Source organism: Schistocerca gregaria, unplaced genomic scaffold, assembly GCF_023897955.1.
Source record: "Schistocerca gregaria isolate iqSchGreg1 unplaced genomic scaffold, iqSchGreg1.2 ptg000229l, whole genome shotgun sequence".
NCBI classification, from domain to species: Eukaryota; Metazoa; Arthropoda; class Insecta; order Orthoptera; family Acrididae; genus Schistocerca; species Schistocerca gregaria.
In genome coordinates, this window is record NW_026061748.1 from 1,760,305 (window position 1) to 1,767,402 (window position 7,098).

Here is a 7,098-nt window from a genome sequence, read left to right on the forward strand (position 1 = left end):
TTTCGTCATTTGTTATCGAATCGTCTTAAAGCCAGATCGTCACATTGGCCGCTTTTCTCTCTGAGACGGTTACATTTATCGTCTGCAAAGCTATGTCGCGTGCTGCGGTATGCGGAGACACTAAAAGCACCATAGTAGAACACTGAAGAAGCTTCTAAGTTGAAGCAGTAGCCAGTAAGAAGTAGTACAATTGAAGTTTTAGTTGTCGATTATTCACTTTTTAGCCGGCTTTGGTGGCTTGGACATGACCTAGGACCATACGATTTTTCATGAAAGGAGGACTAACAGCCGCGTTGCACGGGAGAATGTGAAAAGTGTTCATATGTATTAAAAACCTGAGAAATCCGTCCGTTTTCGTCATTTGTTATCGAATCGTCTTAAAGCCAGATCGTCACATTGGCCGCTTTTCTCTCTGAGACGGTTACATTTATCGCCTGCAAAGCTATGTCGCGTGCTGCGGTATGCGGAGACACTAAAAGCACCATAGTAGAACACTGAAGAAGCTTCTAAGTTGAAGCAATAGCCAGTAAGAAGTAGTACAATTGAAGTTTTAGTTGTCGATTATTCACTTTTTAGCCGGCTATGTTGGCTTGGACATGACCTAGGACCATAAGATTTTGCATGAAAGGAGGACTAACAGCCACGTTGCACGGGAGAATGTGAAAAGTGTTCATATGTAGTAAAAACCTGAGAAATCCGTCCGTTTTCGTCATTTGTTATCGAATCGACTTAAAGCCACATAGTCACATTAGCCGCTCTACTCTCTAAAACGGTTACATTTATCGTCTGCAAAGCAATGTCGCGTGCTGCAGTATGCGGAAACACTAAAAGCACCATAGTAGAACACAGAAGAAGCTTCTAAGTTGAAGTAATAGCCAGTAAGAAGTAGTACAATTGAAGTTTTAGTTGTCGATTATTCACTTTTTAGCCGTCTTTGGTGGCTTGGACATGACCTAGGACCATAAGATTTTACATGAAAGGAGGACTGGCAGCCGCGTTGCACGGGAGAATGTGAAAAGTGTTCATATGTAGTAAAAACCTGATAAATCCGTCCGTTTTCGTCATTTGTTATCGAATCGACTTAAAGGCAGATCGTCACATTGGCCGCTTTTCACTCTGAGACGGTTACATTTATCGTCTGCAACGCTATGTCGCGTGCTGCGGTATGCGGAGACACTAAAAGCACCATAGTAGAACACAGAAGAAGCTTCTAAGTTGAAGTAATAGCCAGTAAGAAGGAATACAATTCAAGTTTTAGTTGTCGATTATTCACATTTTAGCCGGCTTTGGTGGCTTGGACATGACCTAGGACCTTAAGATTTTGCATGAAACGAGGACTAGCAGCCGCGTTGCACGGGATAATGTGAAAAGTGTTCATATGTAGTAAAAACCTGAGAAATCCGTCCGTTTTCGTCATTTGTTATCGAGTCGACTTAAAGCCAGATCGTCACATTGGTCGCTCTTCTCTCTGAAACGGTTACATTTATCGTCTACAAAGCTATGTCGCGTGCTGCATTATGCGGAAACACTAAAAGCACCATAGTAGAACACTGAAGATGCTTCTATGTTGAAGTAATAGCCAGTAAGAAGTAGTACAATTGAAGTTTTAGTTGTCGATTATTCACTTTTTAGCCGTCTTTGGTGGCTTGGACATGACCTAGGACCTTAAGATTTTGCATGAAACGAGGACTAGCAGCCGCGTTGCACGGGATAATGTGAAAAGTGTTCATATGTAGTAAAAACCTGAGAAATCCGTCCGTTTTCGTCATTTGTTATCGAATCGACTTAAAGCCAGATCGTCACATTGGCCGCTCTTCTCTCTGAAACGGTTACATTTATCGTCTACAATGCTATGTCGCGTGCTGCGTTAAGCGGAAACACTAAAAGCACCATAGTAGAACACTGAAGAAGCTTCTATGTTGAAGTAATAGCCAGTAAGAATTAGTACAATTGAAGTTTTAGTTGTCGATTATTCACTTTTTAGCCGGCTTTGGTGGCTTGGACATGTGGTGGGACCATAAAATTTTGCATGAAAGGAAGACTAGCAGCCACGTTGCACCGGAGAATGTGAAAAGTGTTCATATGTAGTAAAAACCTGAGAAATCCGTCCGTTTTCGTCATTTGTTATCGAATCGACTTAAAGCCACATAGTCACATTGGCCGCTCTACTCTCTGAAACGTTTACATTTATCGTCTGCAAAGCTATGTCGCGTGCTGCAGTATGCGGAGACACTAAAAGCACTATAGTAGAACACTGAAGAAGCTTCTAAGTTGAAGCAATAGCCAGTAAGAAGTAGTACAATTGAAGTTTTAGTTGTCGATTATTCACTTTTTAGCCGGCTTTGGTGGCTTGGACATGACCTAGGACCATAAGATTTTGCATGCAAGGAGGACTAACAGCCGCGTTGCACGGGAGAATGTGAAAAGTGTTCATATGTAGTAAAAACCTGAGAAATCCGTCCGTTTTCGTCATTTGTTATCGAATCGTCTTAAAGCCAGATCGTCACATTGGCCGCTTTTCTCTCTGAGACGGTTACATTTATCGTCTGCAAAGCTATGTCGCGTGCTGCGGTATGCGGAGACACTAAAAGCACCATAGTAGAACACTGAAGAAGCTTCTAAGTTGAAGCAGTAGCCAGTAAGAAGTAGTACAATTGAGGTTTTAGTTGTCGATTATTCACTTTTTAGCCGGCTTTGGTGGCTTGGACATGACCTAGGACCATACGATTTTTCATGAAAGGAGGACTAACAGCCGCGTTGCACGGGAGAATGTGAAAAGTGTTCATATGTATTAAAAACCTGAGAAATCCGTCCGTTTTCGTCATTTGTTATCGAATCGTCTTAAAGCCAGATCGCCACATTGGCCGCTTTTCTCTCTGAGACGGTTACATTTATCGTCTGCAAAGCTATGTCGCGTGCTGCGGTATGCGGAGACACTAAAAGCACCATAGTAGAACACTGAAGAAGCTTCTAAGTTGAAGCAATAGCCAGTAAGAAGTAGTACAATTGAAGTTTTAGTTGTCGATTACTAACTTTTTAGCCGGCTATGTTGGCTTGGACATGACCTAGGACCATAAGATTTTGCATGAAAGGAGGACTAACAGCCACGTTGCACGGGAGAATGTGAAAAGTGTTCATATGTAGTAAAAACCTGAGAAATCCGTCCGTTTTCGTCATTTGTTATCGAATCGACTTAAAGCCAGATCGTCACATTGGCCGCTTTTCTCTCTGAGACGGTTACATTTATCGTCTGCAAAGCTATGTCGCGTGCTGCGGTATGCGGAGACACTAAAAGCACCATAGTAGAACACAGAAGAAACTTCAAAGTTGAAGTAATAGCCAGTAAGAAGTAGTACAATTCAAGTTTTAGTTGTCGATTATTCACTTTTTAGCCGGCTTTGGTGGCTTGGACATGACCTAGGACCATAAGATTTTGCATGAAAGGAGGACTAGCAGACGCGTTGCACGGGAGAATGTGAAAAGTGTTGATATGTAGTAAAATCCTGAGAAATCCGTCCGTTTTCGTCATTTGTTATCGAATCGACTTAAAGCCACATAGTCACATTAGCCGCTCTACTCTCTGAAACGGTTACATTTATCGTCTGCAAAGCAATGTCGCGTGCTGCAGTATGCGGAAACACTAAAAGCACCATAGTAGAACACAGAAGAAGCTTCTAAGTTGAAGTAATAGCCAGTAAGAAGTAGTACAATTGAAGTTTTAGTTGTCGATTATTCACTTTTTAGCCGTCTTTGGTGGCTTGGACATGACCTAGGACCATAAGATTTTACATGAAAGGAGGACTGGCAGCCGCGTTGCACGGGAGAATGTGAAAAGTGTTCATATGTAGTAAAAACCTGAGAAATCCGTCCGTTTTCGTCATTTGTTATCGAATCGACTTAAAGGCAGATCGTCACATTGGCCGCTTTTCACTCTGAGACGGTTACATTTATCGTCTGCAACGCTATGTCGCGTGCTGCGGTATGCGGAGACACTAAAAGCACCATAGTAGAACACAGAAGAAGCTTCTAAGTTGAAGTAATAGCCAGTAAGAAGGAATACAATTCAAGTTTTAGTTGTTGATTATTCACATTTTAGCCGGCTTTGGTGGCTTGGACATGACCTAGGACCTTAAGATTTTGCATGAAACGAGGACTAGCAGCCGCGTTGCACGGGATAATGTGAAAAGTGTTCATATGTAGTAAAAACCTGAGAAATCCGTCCGTTTTCGTCATTTGTTATCGAATCGACTTAAAGCCAGATCGTCACATTGGTCGCTCTTCTCTCTGAAACGGTTACATTTATCGTCTACAAAGCTATGTCGCGTGCTGCATTATGCGGAAACACTAAAAGCACCATAGTAGAACACTGAAGATGCTTCTATGTTGAAGTAATAGCCAGTAAGAAGTAGTACCATTCAAGTTTTAGTTGTCGATTATTCACTTTTTAGCCGGCTTTGGTGGCTTGGACATGAGGTGGAACCATAAAATTTTGCATGAAAGGAAGACTAGCAGCCACGTTGCACCGGAGAATGTGAACAGTGTTCATATGTAGTAGAAACCTGAGAAATCCGTCCGTTTTCGTCATTTGTTATCGAATCGTCTTAAAGCCAGATCGTCACATTGGCTGCTTTTCTCTCTGAGACGGTTACATTTATCGTCCGCAAATCTATGTCGCGTGCTGCGGTATGCGGAGACACTAAAAGCACCATAGTAGAACACTGAAGAAGCTTCTAAGTTATAGCAATAGCCAGTAAGAAGTAGTACTATTGAAGTTTTAGTTGTCGATTATTCACTTTTTAGCCGGCTTTGGTGGCTTGGACATGACCTAGGACCATAAGATTTTGCATGAAAGGAGGACTAACAGCCGCGTTGCACGGGAGAATGTGAAAAGTGTTCATATGTAGTAAAAACCTGAGAAATCCGTCCGTTTTCGTCATTTGTTATCGAATCGTCTTAATGCCAGATCGTCACATTGGCCGCTTTTCTCTCTGAGACGGTTACATTTATCGTCTGCAAAGCTATGTCGCGTGCTGCGGTATGCGGAGACACTAAAAGCACCATAGTAGAACACTGAAGAAGCTTCTAAGTTGAAGCAATAGCCAGTAAGAAGTAGTAAAATTGAAGTTTTAGTTGTCGATTATTCACTTTTTAGCCGGCTTTGGTGGCTTGGACATGACCTATGACCATAAGATTTTGCATTAAAGGAGGACTAACAGCCGAGTTGCACGGGAGAATGTGAAAAGTGTTCATATGTATTAAAAACCTGAGAAATCCGTCCGTTTTCGTCATTTGTTATCGAATCGTCTTAAAGCCAGATCGTCACATTGGCCACTTTTCTCTCTGAGACGGTTACATTTATCGTCTGCAAAGCTATGTCGCGTGCTACGGTATGCGGAGACACTAAAAGCTCCATAGTAGAACACTGAAGAATCTTCTAAGTTGAAGCAATAGCCAGTAAGAAGTAGTAAAATTGAAGTTTTAGTTGACGATTATTCACTTTTTAGCCGGCTTTGTTCCCTTGGACATGACCTAGGACCTTAAGATTTTGCATGAAAGGAGGACTAGCAAACGCGTTGCACGGGAGAATGTGAAAAGTGTTCATATGTAGTAAAAACCTGAGAAATCCGTCCGTTTTCGTCATTTGTCATCGAATCGACTTAAAGCCAGAGCGTCACCTTGGCCGCTCTACTCTCTGAAACGGTTACATTTATCGTCTGTAAAGCTATGTCGCGTGCTGCAGTATGCAGAAACACAAAACGAACCATAGTAGAACACAGAAGAGGCTTCTAAGTTGAAGTAATAGCCAGTAAGAAGTAGTGCAATTCAAGTTTTAGTTATCGATTATTCAATTTTAGCCGGCTTTGGTGGCTTGGACATGACCTAGGACCTTAAGATTTTGCATGAAAGGAGGACTAGCAGCCGCGTTGCACGGGAGAATGTGAAAAGTGTTCATATGTAGTAAAAACCTGAGATATCCGTCTGTTTTCGTCATTTGTTATCGAATCGACTTAAGACCAGATCGTCACATTGGCCCCTCTTCTCTCTGAAACGGTTACATTTATCGTCTGCAAAGCTATGTCGCGTGCTGCGATATGCGGAAACACTAAAAGCACCATAGTAGAACACAGAAAAAGCTTCTAAGTTGAAGTAATAGCCAGTAAGAAGTAGTACAATTCAAGTTTTAGTTGTCGATTATTCACTTTTTAGCCGGCTTTGGTGGCTATGACATGACCTAGGACCATAAGATTTTGCATGAAAGGAGGACTAACAGCCGCGTTGCACGGGAGAATGTGAAAAGTGTTCATATGTAGTAAAAACCTGAGAAATCCGTCCGTTTTCGTCATTTGTTATCGAATCGACTAAAAAGCCAGATCGTCACATTGGCCGCTTTTCTCTCTGAGACGGTTACATTTGTCGTCTGCAAATCTATGTCGCGTGCTGCGGTATGCGGAGACACTAAAAGCACCATAGTAGAACACTGAAGAAGCTTCTAAGTTGAAGCAATTGCCAGTAAGAAGTAGTAAAATTGAAGTTTTAGTTGTCGATTATTCACATTTTAGCCGGCATTGGTAGCTTGGACATGACCTAGGACCTTAAGATTTTGCATGAAAGGAGGACTAGCAGACGCCTTGCACGGGAGAATGTGAAAAGTGTTCATATGTAGTAAAAACCTGAGAAATCCGTCCGTTTTCGTCATTTGTCGTCGAATCGACTTAAAGCCAGAGCGTCACATTGGCCGCTCTACTCTCTGAAACGGTTACATTTATCGTCTGCAAAGCTATGTCGCGTGCTGCAGTATACAGAAACACAAAAAGAACCATAGTAGAACACAGAAGAAGCTTCTAAGTTGAAGTAATAGCCAGTAAGAAGTAGTACAATTCATGTTTTAGTTGTCGATTATTCACTTTTTAGCCGGCTTTGGTGGCTATGACATGACCTAGGACCATAAGATTTTGCATGAAAGGAGGACTAGCGTCCGCGTTGCACGGGAGAAAGTGAAAAGTGTTCATATGTAGTAAAAACCTGAGAAATCCGTCCGTTTTCGTCATTTGTTATCGAATCGACTTAAAGCCAGATCGTCACATTGGCCGCTTTTCT